The following is a 14277-nucleotide window of genomic DNA, read 5'->3' as shown; positions in this document are numbered from 1 at the left end:
TTAGTACATCCCTCCCTAACTCACAAACTAAATAATTTTTATGGCCAAGGATACCTCTGTATGAATATTTTGATGCAGCTGAGCTAGATCACAGAATGTTTGTTATCAAAAAGAAATGTTACTACATCCATCTGTGATGTACAGAAAGTTACATCACAGATATGTTATAGAAATAGCAAAACCAGCAGATGTATTGATTTGTGGCAGAAAGTTCATTAAAATTAATAATAATTCAGCCCCTTACTCTCTGCCAGGGCCGTAACTATGGGTGAGCAGTGCCACAACTGAGGGTGCAAGGCGAAGGGGATGGCATCATTGCTGCCCCATGGCACCTGTATTTGGCTTGCAGGGTGTCTGGAGCTGCACCTGGCGGATCTGGTGGAGACATGCCCTACACGTCCTTAGGCTGTGCTGGGGGCTTCCTGGTCCCAGTGGCGGCCCCCTCTTCCTTACATCATGACATCACATTTGGGGGGCAGGGATGACCCATGCTGTATTAAGATGATTATTTTGTTAGACCCTTGTATCCATAATGGGTGCAGGGTACACAAACCCCTGGGTCCATTGGGGCTCACACCACACACCCTGCACCCATATAATTATACTGATCTCTCCGGAGTCCTGCATAGGCGCTGCTGACAGAAATCACCTGGAAAATGGTGCGGCAGCCATTTTCCTAGTGATCTGCGCATACGCAGTAGAGAAGTCTCTGGAAACATAGCATGGGCGCCATGTTCCCGGAGATCTGTGCATGCACAGTATACCCTGGCACAAAGCTTGAGTTTACTGCGCTACCGGGAAGGAGGGGACCCACACGCTGGCTGCATGTGTGCCCCCTCCTCTCTTACACACTGGCATACTGGCATTAACAATAAATAATAATAATATAACACTTTTCTCCTAGTAGTGACTCAGTGATTTACATTTAAAAAAAAGCAACATACTGTACAAAATTAACTTAAGTATTAATAGACAATCCCAAAAGCTAAACTCTCTTTATCCCCTGGCAGCAAAGACAAATGTTATTACCAGCATTCATCATCGTGTTAGAGAAAGCATGGGAATGGGGGATCCTCTGTGTAAGTACAAATCATTGTATCACCTAGATGGTGCCCATTCATGCAGACGCTATTGTGTACACAGGAGGTGTGAACGGGTCACAATGGATGGCAGGGTGGGTCTATACATCATTAGCATTAGTTACTGTAAATAATACACAAGTTTTGAGACATTTCCACCACCCACTGTTATGCCCAAAACAGAAGCTACTTTCATAAAACATTTACTTGTACATAGATTTTAGGTTAATAAGGATGTATGCATTAAAGATAAATGTGCATTCCACCGACAAGTTGTTGATTTCAATGTATATTTATTGGTCTACTACAAAATGTATCTAATATCTATTGAAAGTACTGTACTCTGTGTTAGCTACAATGAGAGTCATTACATGCATAGTACTGTGGGAACAGGTAAGATGAGAGGTTTCGGACCAAAGTATTGGAGAGTTACAAAAATTACACACAAATAAGGCAGCATTTCAGGCGATACCCCAAGAGTCACATTATTCATACATACTCATCCAGTAACAACCAAATAGATGGGGTATTACCTTAAAATGGCGCTATATAGGCCCATATTCAATTAGATGGGAAAGGTCAGAAAGGTTTCGCCTGTTCGACTTTTCGCCTACATCACCAGTTACAGATGCAAAAACTTTTTGTGCGCATCCCAGGTGTTCGTTTCGCAAAAACAGAAAGCTGCAAATGCGGAACAGGCGAAAAGCACTGTCAGAAATAGGGTAATCAGTGTGTACCCCCCAAAAAGATGCACTAACATTGGGGATCAATGTAGATGTGTCCCAATAACTGTTTGGGGTTCTGAAGTTGTTTAAAATCCTTGTTTTTAGCGTCTTTGTAAAAGTGGGGAAGAATGGCATTAAGCAGTATTTTTTGCAGAAAATAAGTAGTCCAGTCAAATTTGGGGTACTTGAAAATGGGTGCTAGCATATTTTAAAGTCTCTAAAGTGAAGTTTTACAAAACGCACCTGCGCCATGCACCTGCAATCCTAAAAACACCTGACCTATCCTTGCAAACCCCAAGAAGTCTATTTTGCGAGTTTTTATACTTTTTCCTCCACATTTAACTTTTTCGCCCCCAAATGAAATTACCTTTTTGGGGTGTTTTTTTTTTTTTTTTTTTTGTCATAGTTGGCCTTTGGGGGGCTGTTCCATGAGTTCTGAGTGGTTTCCCCATGTTTTCACCCTATAATAAAGATTTTGCACTACTTTTCACCTGCTATTCTTTGGAGAAATTTTTTTGCCTATTACATTGCATTGACTTTCCGCGTACGCAAAATCCGTCTGGAATTGAATTTGGAGAAAAAGCGGCAATCGGCAAAACTTTTTCGCAGATTATGGCTTTTCACATCTAATTGAATACGGGCCATAGTTGCAACTCAGTGTAACAGAACAGTATATAAATAGCCCATTACATGTGAGAAAGCAATGGATACGAATAGAACCAACAAATGATGCTGTGTATTATGGGTAAATGGAAGAAGAATCAAAAGAAACATCTGAGTATTAAAGATATACAAAGAATCTCTAAATTAGATGACACAATGTTGCAATATGTCCAAGGAAACAACTAGTGCAATCAATGTGGTGTTAGATGAGATCCTTTTGTGCAAGGTTGTACAATATTTTATTGCCACAAAGTGATAAAGTTACAATACACAGATATTTCAGATATCTTGTTAAATATTGAATTAGGGCATATATAAATGCTGGGGGGACACCTGGTGGGAGAGAGGGGGAGCAGGAGAGTGAGATCGATTCTCGGAGACCTGCGCTGCCCAATTCACCAGCATAAAATTCTATTGGCAATAGGAATTTCTTCTTGATGATATATCTGCCTCTTAGTGGTCCATTTATCATTATATATTTGCATCATATTTCCAAAAATAAACTTTATTGGGGGATATCCACAAATATTTAGCATCACCCAGATGTATTATGGAGGGACCGTAGCAGGATAGACATGAATAGAGAGAGGCTATAGGGGGGAGGCCATGCTGGCAGATTAATTCCGGAGCTTGGCCTCCGCAACTAATGCCATGTAAAGATGGCGTTGTGCTGCTGTAGCCTATGGGTTATACGTTGCAAAACTAGCCGGGAGAGGGTTCCGGAAGAGCCTTCCCTGCCAATGACCGCAGTACATACATGGTCTGCAGACCACACACACATACAGTTGCAAGAGTCCTGACACAGTCACTTAGCTCCCAGCACATCACAGGGATGGGCCCCTGTCCCTCCATGTGCTTTTTCATATATCCCGGTGCTATAATCGCATTCTGCATTGTGATGATGGGCACTATTATCTAGCCCAGATCGCATGGAGTATGTGATCAATGATAAATGGGCCTCTAAAGGTGCATACACACACAATGATTTTTTAATGATTATCGATAACTATATCGTTAATCGTTAAAAAAAATCAATTTCTGAGTTAAAATGATGAGCGGTTATCGTTCATACGCGTTCACATTTGTAGTTCAGTCAGACTGACCAACTCAACGATTTTCAGTAAGGGAATATGCAAAAATCGTTTGAAGTTAAAAAAAAATCGTTCATTACATTTAGTAAATGAACGATTTTCGTTAATTTTTCCCTTGAAAAAATATACGAAAATGGTTTACTAAAATCGTTCATTTACTAAATCGTTGTGTGTGTGTGTGTGTGTGTGCAGCTTAAGAGAATGTAAATCAGTGATGAATTACATTAAATCTAGACCAACATGTCTGTCCCAGTAATAGAGAAGCAGTCACTTTCTCTAAGAACGTTATCTGATGTCTAACCATCAAATAGCATTATACTCCCAGGATTGCTCCATTCTCTGTTCTAATCAGTTCAGTCATTTGTATAAAGGGACATTTTACCTAGCCCTGGGGTGTATCCCCTCATTACTTAGATTTAATTAGTCCTACTTTGTCCAGAAATAGACCCCTGCTGTGTCTGTCATGCTCAGTTAAGATACTACAATACCTGGAAGTTAAGGTGGCTTACACACAAGTTGAGTGATAGAATTATTGGTCTATTTGGTCACATATACCTGGATCCCTTGTGGCTCCAATGTGGCCCATCAGCAAACGCTCACCACACCACACGCACAGCCTGACAGCAGTTATCTTTCCATCATCCTGGGAAAAATTATCCTCTTAATTTCAGAAAATCATTATTGGGTGATAGACTGTATTTGTAATATACACACCCTGCAATGTCACCCAGTTATTCAATACCTGTATGCAAAATGAGCCAGCAAGTGGGCACCTGTAGCCTTGAGCAGGTGTGATACACGGGGTGGTTATACGGAGTTGTCAGCTGGACACCAGTTTACAAAAATGTCCAAAAGCTTGTTATACATTTTATTCATTTGATTTAATGTTAGAATTAAAAGTAACTGCTGTGTTTAGAGCACATAAGTCAAGAAGTTTTCAAGCCTTGACAGAAATTAAAGTCATTCTCCAGGCAACGCTACTAGTGTATTTAGCGCAAATATAAGTGCAGTGTGGTGAGGTGGCTGGCTCGTGGGTGTGTGTAGGACATGGGCCCAAATGTAATGGACTGAAATTTAGGTTCATCAGCGAGATTTCGTGAATGTATCCAGTAGATATAAAGCAGCAATTTATTCTAAGGCAAAACCAGGTTGGTTAGTCATTGCTATACCACTAACTTATACCACATCTCTTATTTCTTCATTTTCAGAGACACATTATAGAGTTGAGGCTATTAATGCTGCATGTCATACTTACCAATTCTATCTTATATAGTGATAATCTCCCTGACTCCTTGAAAAGTCTAGCAATCGCCCTGCGACTGGGCACAGCACCTTGGAGGAAACAATGGGGAGAAGACTAAGGAAGATAGGTAATAAAGAAAATGGCCGCCGTTCTCCAGCACACTAACGCATACTTGCCTACACTCCCAGAAGTCACGGGAGGCTCCTGAATTTTCGTGTAGCCCCCCCCATAAGTGTAAACAGATCTCCCGCATCCTGCCCACTTCCTAGTGAAGCGGGCAGGATTGGGAGATTTAATGGGCAATTTGCAGGTCCACAAGAAGGGGGTGGAGCTAAACAGCACAATTTGTGCCATTTACATCACCCATCCGGCCCCAGCTCCCGAACCGAGCTGCTCCCAGAAAGGATGCATGCAAAGTAGATATATTTGCAGTACACTAATGGCTAAGGAATATCAGTGGTGTAATTATAAATATTGCTCCCCTCTCCCCCTCTGGCCATAAAACAAACACACCCATAGATGATGTTCAAGGTGTGTAGTTCCATGACACAGTAATGTCCCTTATGACACAATAAGTATTGTCCTTAATAACAGATTATGCCACACTGTAATGCCCTTGCACATGCCATAAAATAATGCCACGTATAACACATGACACACAGCAAAATACCCTTATAAGAAATTATGACACACGGTGCCCCTTATACAGTGCCCCCTGTAGCAGTGTCCATTATGCAGGGCCCCTTATAGCAGTGTCCCTTACGCAATGCCCCCTGTAGATGTGCCCATATACCGTGTCCCCTGTAGTTTACCCATATACCGTGTCCCCTGTAGTTGTGCTCAAATGCCATGTCCTCTGTAGCTGATCCCAAATGCCATGTCCCCTGTAGCTGAGCCCATATATGCCAAGCCCCCTGTAGCTGAGCCCATATGTCGTGTCCCCTGTAGTTGAGCCCCCACCCACACCCGTGTACCTCAGCCAGGTGATTCGGACACGGCGTCCGCCTGCTCCTCTGTAAGCATGCTGCTCCTCTTCGGCTTCTTCTTCTTTCAGGCAGCCAGGCACACAGAGAGCGTGTGTGGTCCGATGCTGCGGTGGCGGAGCTGGCCTGACAGACACTAGAGGTCCAGTAGGACCTCTAGCATCTGTCTCCTCCTAGGCTGCAGCCATTTTTGGAGGGAAATTTTCAACAGATTTCTAACGTCTGCACGATTGTGTCCTCAAGGAAGTGTGATGACTTACAGAGATGTGTGACAACCTGCAAGAACCAATTTCTAGCTCAGGGCCCCATTTATCAATGATACATAACCCCTCTAGCGAGTGCTAATGGATTTATGTAATCCTTTCTTCATTTCATCGCTCTCGCCATCTTTACGGTCTCCTTTGCTGGCAATGGGGACTCAGCGCTGTCTCTCCAGCGTCAGTAAAGCCTTCCAGGCACTGCCGGGTCCCTGCTGGGTTAAAGTGCCATGAACATGCGCATACAGACCGTCACACATGCGCATTACACAGAAGCCCGTCGCTGACAGCACTGAGCGGAGGACCTCGCCGGAGGGGTAAGTATTGATGAACACTAGTGGCTGGTAATAAGCTTTGTTGTTACAAGGGGCCCTCAGTGTGTAGTTTATGTGCTGCAGTCACAATGTCCCTGAGATGCTTTTTCAAAAGTAGGAAGTATGTTACACATATAACAGACAGATTGGCAGGGTAAGTGCACGAGTCATTAATGCTGTCTTTTTATTGTGGTCCTTTATAACTAAACTAATGAATGGACAGGAGGAACTTGCAGTTACCGTATACACTTTATAATCTTGAAAAAAATAATATTCCAATATACATTGGATAAAATATGTGTAAGCTAAATACCGTCTGTAAATTAGTACAGAAGTGATCCTCTGCCAGCTCAGATCTATTTATTAGAAAGTGGTGATAGGGCTGGTAATAGAAAACCCGTCCCGTTTCTTAAAATCCTTTGTAAAAGAGAATTTGCAAACACTATGTTACTCTATTACCACTTTTGGCATTTTGCCTCGATGTGGGCAGGGCCTAATGACACCAGAGCCCCGCCCCCCAAAGTTGCGAGCTGCCTCTCCTCTCCGTGTTTCTCCCAGTGAGGGGATAAAATAAAAATAGTACGTAAATATGCGGAATATGCCAGCGCTATATGAATAATGGTTAATAAATCTAAACTAGTGGGAGGCGACCTCCAAACTCATCAGTATGATAGTATAGGAGAAGGAGAGTGTAGTGCTGCACTTATAATAAACTCTACTTTTACTGATCGCCGGAACGAGGCTATCGGAGCCCCTGTCCTAATGACTCAATAATACATTCAAGCGAATGAGGATTCCTTATTGCCGTATATTGTGGCAATAAGAAACCATTAATAATCAGGAACAGACCTCAAGCAAATAATAAATAAGCCCCTTAATCTGCACAGTTCATAATATATTGAATAATGATATATGTGTGTTTACAGGGATTGTTTTTCTTTTTAATCATTCTCTATATATTTTTTTCCTTCTAGCACCCTGTACCTGTCACAACCTGTGCAGTTCCTGTTTCCTGCCTGGGGTGTTGCTCTCTGCTCTGGTGCTTCTATCACACTCAGCTAATGCAACAAACTCCTGATATACAGACGAGGGTGTACTAGACGCCCCAGAGCAGAGAGAGACACCCCAGACAGGAAAGAGGAACGGCACAGGCTGTGACAGGTGTAGGGTGCTAGAAGGAACACTAGAGCGGTCTGACGACTTACTGACCCCCAACTTGCAAAATAAAGACCTAATAATTAAAACCATTACTGATAAAGAATGTAGAGGATAAGAATTGGACTGAGGACCCAGGACTTGCAGATAATGAAGATCCTTGGCCGTTACTACCATAGGTACAAGGGATGCTATGGGGCCCAGAGGTGAGGGGGGCCCATCTTCCTTGTCACAGTTACATGTGTTATGTGTTATATACATTTTACACCATTGGGTGGTACATAGGGGCCCTTACACACTTTTACTATGGGGCCTTCAAATACCTAGATACACTCTAATGTCAGAGGCAGGAGTGTAAGCTTACATGCTTTCATCAAAATAAGAACTAATAAATCATACTTTTATTTTGTTGGGTTTTTATTTCTTGAGTAATTTAAGACCATTTTACTACTAGCTCTTAATTATATTTTCAACCTATTGTAATGTTATTTCTCATAAAGGAAGATATTGCAAAGCTGTCCTGGGGATTTATTGATTGCTAATTAAAACTCAGACTATGATTCACAAACACTTATGCTGGGCGCTCACCTACTGTACAGATGCTCTTTCCAACCAGCCAACTATTGGCATAAAAATCTGGTAACGTATAAATATATAAAAATACAAATTATGAAATTTTTAGAAAAGTGATAAATATATTAGAATTAAAACAATTTTTATATTTATTATTGTATATGAAGTGACGGTTCTCATCTACATGTCCCGGGCTGGATACTTCGGACTGTGCTCGCTGCTGATTCTGGTCACGAGACCTACAGGGAGGAAGAGAAGACAGTCTTGAGTTAGGAGTTACAGCCAGGGAGAGACGTCCTAGCTGGAGATATCAAACAGAGAGAGAGGGAGATTATCTATAGTCAGATGTCACAGAGACCTATGGAGAACCTGAACCAGATGTTATAGAGAGAGGATGTTACTTGTTAAAGTAAATAGACTTTAAAATAGAGAGATGAGAGCAGAGAGAGAGATTGTCTAAAGTCTGATGTCACATAGGGAGGAAGATAGTGAAATATGGTCTGGAGTGAAAGACAGAGGCAGTCTTGAAATGGTTAACAGTGGAGGAGTTATAATTTGTTTTTTTTATTTTTTTGTAAATAAGTAGTTAGGATCATAAACCAAGCTGTGTGGTAATCGGTTACCATATATCTCAGCCACAATGGTATAATCATTTCCCACCATCCACTGACTATAGTATTACAATAAACAGAACAGAATGGATAAATCTCACCCATTTGGTTGTTCTGTTCCAGGCTCGCCATCACTCCGATGCCTCTATGACAGAAGAATCCTACTTCCTGCTCTCTCCAGTCACTGAGGGCTCGCTCTGGTCTGGGTCATCAGCAATGGTCTTGAGCCATGCATAGTGTTTCCTTAGACCCAGCTGCTGGCATCCTTGCTGTTTGATTTGGTGACTGTGAAACAATCTCCAAAATCATTGGCGTGGCAAATTGTAGGGTAAATAGTCACATCCACAATTCCAATTAACAGCAGATAATATGCTTAAGCTGGCCACACACTAGACCAACTTTCATCCAACCAGCCAACTAGTTGATTGGTTGGAATGAAAATCTGGTAAGGAATGCAAGCAAATGACAATGTTATTTGCTCCCAAATGCCGGAAAATGGACAAATTATTTAGTTCAAACATTTAACAAACATGTCTGAACGACCATTTTCATCTGTTTTCTGGCATTTAGGAGCAAATAGCTGATTGTCATTTACTCCCATTCCTTACCAGATTTTCATTCCAACCAATCAACAAGTTGGCTGGTTGGATGTAAGTTGGTCTAGTGTGTGGCCAGCTTTAGACTAGTAATAGCGTGCATTGGCTTTTAAATCGTTTTTTCCCCTAGTGGAAGTCCATCTACCACCATCTTGATACGGTCAGGCAATCTCTACCTCTGAGCCAAGGTGAAGGCTGCTGTTGTCCGTCCAGAGCATCAAGGTTGAGGTGCTGGAATTAGAAACAGTTTCCTCTGAGGTGTAGCTAACAATGATATATTCCTGATCACTGAGGTTTTCCACGATAATATATTCCTCTTCCGCCTCTATTATGATGACATGGCCCTCATAGTCTCTCATTTCAAGGTCTTCTTCTTCAACCATAACCTCTATGGTTTCCTGAGGAATTTCCTCAACTGCCCATTGAAAGTCAAGATGATTGTGGACAACCCCGACTGGATTCCGGATGGTGGGATCTTTGGAGAGCAGAACGTGGAACAAGTCCCGAGCCTTCCTACTGAATTTCTGCCAGCATGTTGGAGTTGGAATATGCTGTACGGCACTTTGCCAGAAATGAACTCCTGGTATACTGGATCTTCAGCCACAGCCCTTTTCCAAGAATAGTTTCCAGTGAATGCCACAAAGAGAAGCACACCGAGGGCCCAGACATCAATGCTAGAATCCAAGAGTAGGAACTCGCCTTGTTTCAAGTCACAGAGTTCCGGTGACATGTAAGGTATGATGGGTGACATGAATGGAACGAGGGTACCTGCCAGCTGAGTTAATCCAAAATCACTCATCTTAATGTGGTAGCATTCTTTGTCCATTAGTAGCACATTATCTGGTTTCAGGTCCCTGTGCACCAGTGCTTTGCTGTGCATGTATTCTAGAGCTCTGGTCAGCTGTACCGCACAACGTTTCACCATCTCTTCTGGAATACCAACCTGAAAATAGAGTAAGTATAATTTTAGAGATAGATATGGCAGGAAAAACACATTTTATGGACTTCTTCATTAAATATTTAATTGGTAAATATTATGAACCATTAATATGGTCTGAAATAGCCTTTTACTGCTGTATGGGGGATGTTGGCTTGCAGGTGGTAAGTTATGTTAGGAGGAAAACTACAGGAAAAGATTGTGACTTTGAATTTAGTCTTCATCCTCATAGTACAAATATAATAATCCAATTTATACCCAACCATGACCATATTATTTAATGTTTTTAAAACTTGTTAAACGATATGTACAGTACTCCTGAACATTCCTTGGTTCATATTTTGACACGTATGAGTTACCCTGATACAAGTGTAATAGTGGGTGTTATTTATTATGCAACACTCAATTCTCACATTAAAATATAAATAAAATGTTCTGTTTGCTTTTTACTTACACCGCGCTGTATGAGGGAATGGAGAGATCCGGCGGGTGCCAGCTCCTGGATTAGAACGTAATGGTCAGGGGAATTAATGAAGGTGGGCTGAGTAGAGATGATCCCTTCGTAGCTGGAGAGGTAGATGGACACACAGAGCTCATGGAAGAAAGCGGTCTGTGGGGATCGGCCCTTCCCGACTAGCTTTAGGGCGACCATTTTACCTAAATAGAAAAAAAAAGTACAATTGAGAGTCAAATCTTTTGTAAATGACATCTAACTCCCATAAAACAACGTAACCTGTCTACAACCATTTTCATAAGCACCCCCCAATCCACACACTTTTCCTGCATTTGTGGAAGCATCTCTTAGCAGCAGCAGTGGATATAGGTGTCAGGCCACCCTTAGGTGCAATATTAGGTTGCCACCCCCTCCCTCCTTGGATTCTGTCAAGGCTGTGCCCCCTCTAGCTATCTATTTTTATTGCCTTTTATGGGCTCCAGGACTGCACATGCGCCTGTCCTAGAGACTCCCTCTGATGAATCATGGAGATGTCCAAATAACTTCTGTTTTGGCCCCAGCTTGTGGCGTCCCTAGACACGTGGGATGCTTAGCACTGCCTAGCAGTAGTTTTTGTAGACACATTATCATCATTTTCCCTACTATCTAATCCAAAAAAGTCACATCTATACTAACATTTGCAATGGAAAGTTACTGTAAGCTAAATACCGTCTGTAAATTAGTACAGAAGTGATCCTCTGCCAGCTCAGATCTATTTATTAGAAAGTGGTGATAGGGCTGGTAATAGAAAACCCGTCCCGTTTTTTAAAATCCTTTGTAAAAGAGAATTTGCAAACACTATGTTACTCTATTACCACTTTTGGCATTTTGCCTCGATGTGGGCAGGGCCTAATGACACCAGAGCCCCGCCCCCCAAAGTTGCGAGCTGCCTCTCCTCTCCGTGTTTCTCCCAGTGAGGGGATAAAATAAAAATAGTACGTAAATATGCGGAATATGCCAGCGCTATATGAATAATGGTTAATAAATCTAAACTAGTGGGAGGCGACCTCCAAATTCATCAGTATGATAGTATAGGAGAAGGAGAGTGTAGTGCTGCACTTATAATAAACTCTACTTTTACTGATCGCCGGAACGAGGCTATCGGAGCCCCTGTCCTAATGACTCAATAATACATTCAAGCGAATGAGGATTCCTTATTGCCGTATATTGTGGCAATAAGAAACCATTAATAATCAGGAACAGACCTCAAGCAAATAATAAATAAGCCCCTTAATCTGCACAGTTCATAATATATTGAATAATGATATATGTGTGTTTACAGGGATTGTTTTTCTTTTTAATCATTCTCTATATATTTTTTTCCTTCTAGCACCCTGTACCTGTCACAACCTGTGCAGTTCCTGTTTCCTGCCTGGGGTGTTGCTCTCTGCTCTGGTGCTTCTATCACACTCAGCTAATGCAACAAACTCCTGATATACAGACGAGGGTGTACTAGACGCCCCAGAGCAGAGAGAGACACCCCAGACAGGAAAGAGGAACGGCACAGGCTGTGACAGGTGTAGGGTGCTAGAAGGAACACTAGAGCGGTCTGACGACTTACTGACCCCCAACTTGCAAAATAAAGACCTAATAATTAAAACCATTACTGATAAAGAATGTAGAGGATAAGAATTGGACTGAGGACCCAGGACTTGCAGATAATGAAGATCCTTGGCCGTTACTACCATAGGTACAAGGGATGCTATGGGGCCCAGAGGTGAGGGGGGCCCATCTTCCTTGTCACAGTTACATGTGTTATGTGTTATATACATTTTACACCATTGGGTGGTACATAGGGGCCCTTACACACTTTTACTATGGGGCCTTCAAATACCTAGATACACTCTAATGTCAGAGGCAGGAGTGTAAGCTTACATGCTTTCATCAAAATAAGAACTAATAAATCATACTTTTATTTTGTTGGGTTTTTATTTCTTGAGTAATTTAAGACCATTTTACTACTAGCTCTTAATTATATTTTCAACCTATTGTAATGTTATTTCTCATAAAGGAAGATATTGCAAAGCTGTCCTGGGGATTTATTGATTGCTAATTAAAACTCAGACTATGATTCACAAACACTTATGCTGGGCGCTCACCTACTGTACAGATGCTCTTTCCAACCAGCCAACTATTGGCATAAAAATCTGGTAACGTATAGGAGGGAATGACAATCTGATGTTTGCTCCCAAACACAGGACAACGGATAAAAATGGTTAAATCCATTTGATTCAAGCAATTTGTCTGATTGACTGTATTGTCAGACAGTGTGTGTGCGGGCAAAGCTATAATATTTATAAAATAAATATACATACACATACATACATACATATATAGTATGTCTGTACAGTATAGACCAGTATTATGTTTTAATTCTGAGACATATTACCCATATGTGTGTATTTCAGCTCACTATAATACTGCTTAATAAAAATACAAATTATGAAATTTTTAGAAAAGTGATAAATATATTAGAATTAAAACAATTTTTATATTTATTATTGTATATGAAGTGACGGTTCTCATCTACATGTCCCGGGCTGGATACTTCGGACTGTGCTCGCTGCTGATTCTGGTCACGAGACCTACAGGGAGGAAGAGAAGACAGTCTTGAGTTAGGAGTTACAGCCAGGGAGAGACGTCCTAGCTGGAGATATCAAACAGAGAGAGAGGGAGATTATCTATAGTCAGATGTCACAGAGACCTATGGAGAACCTGAACCAGATGTTATAGAGAGAGGATGTTACTTGTTAAAGTAAATAGACTTTAAAATAGAGAGATGAGAGCAGAGAGAGAGATTGTCTAAAGTCTGATGTCACATAGGGAGGAAGATAGTGAAATATGGTCTGGAGTGAAAGACAGAGGCAGTCTTGAAATGGTTAACAGTGGAGGAGTTATAATTTGTTTTTTTTATTTTTTTGTAAATAAGTAGTTAGGATCATAAACCAAGCTGTGTGGTAATCGGTTACCATATATCTCAGCCACAATGGTATAATCATTTCCCACCATCCACTGACTATAGTATTACAATAAACAGAACAGAATGGATAAATCTCACCCATTTGGTTGTTCTGTTCCAGGCTCGCCATCACTCCGATGCCTCTATGACAGAAGAATCCTACTTCCTGCTCTCTCCAGTCACTGAGGGCTCGCTCTGGTCTGGGTCATCAGCAATGGTCTTGAGCCATGCATAGTGTTTCCTTAGACCCAGCTGCTGGCATCCTTGCTGTTTGATTTGGTGACTGTGAAACAATCTCCAAAATCATTGGCGTGGCAAATTGTAGGGTAAATAGTCACATCCACAATTCCAATTAACAGCAGATAATATGCTTAAGCTGGCCACACACTAGACCAACTTTCATCCAACCAGCCAACTAGTTGATTGGTTGGAATGAAAATCTGGTAAGGAATGCAAGCAAATGACAATGTTATTTGCTCCCAAATGCCGGAAAATGGACAAATTATTTAGTTCAAACATTTAACAAACATGTCTGAACGACCATTTTCATCTGTTTTCTGGCATTTAGGAGCAAATAGCTGATTGTCATTTACTCCCA

The 14277-nt window shown here is 41.5% G+C and overlaps 1 protein-coding gene and 1 pseudogene across 2 annotated transcripts in view; one reads left to right on the top strand and one right to left on the bottom strand.

The window, feature by feature from the left end:
• The window catches only part of EVA1A (eva-1 homolog A, regulator of programmed cell death), a 477272-nt gene that overhangs the window by 137544 nt on the left and 325451 nt on the right, over positions 1-14277 (top strand). The gene's annotated exons all lie outside the window — the stretch shown is intronic.
• Positions 9452-13809, bottom strand: LOC148534189 (serine/threonine-protein kinase SBK1-like; annotated as a pseudogene).

This window comes from Taudactylus pleione, unplaced genomic scaffold (genome assembly GCF_031769625.1).
Source record: "Taudactylus pleione unplaced genomic scaffold, aTauple2 ptg000070l, whole genome shotgun sequence".
NCBI classification, from domain to species: domain Eukaryota; kingdom Metazoa; phylum Chordata; class Amphibia; order Anura; family Myobatrachidae; genus Taudactylus; species Taudactylus pleione.
This window is presented reverse-complemented; position numbering and strand designations above follow the sequence as displayed.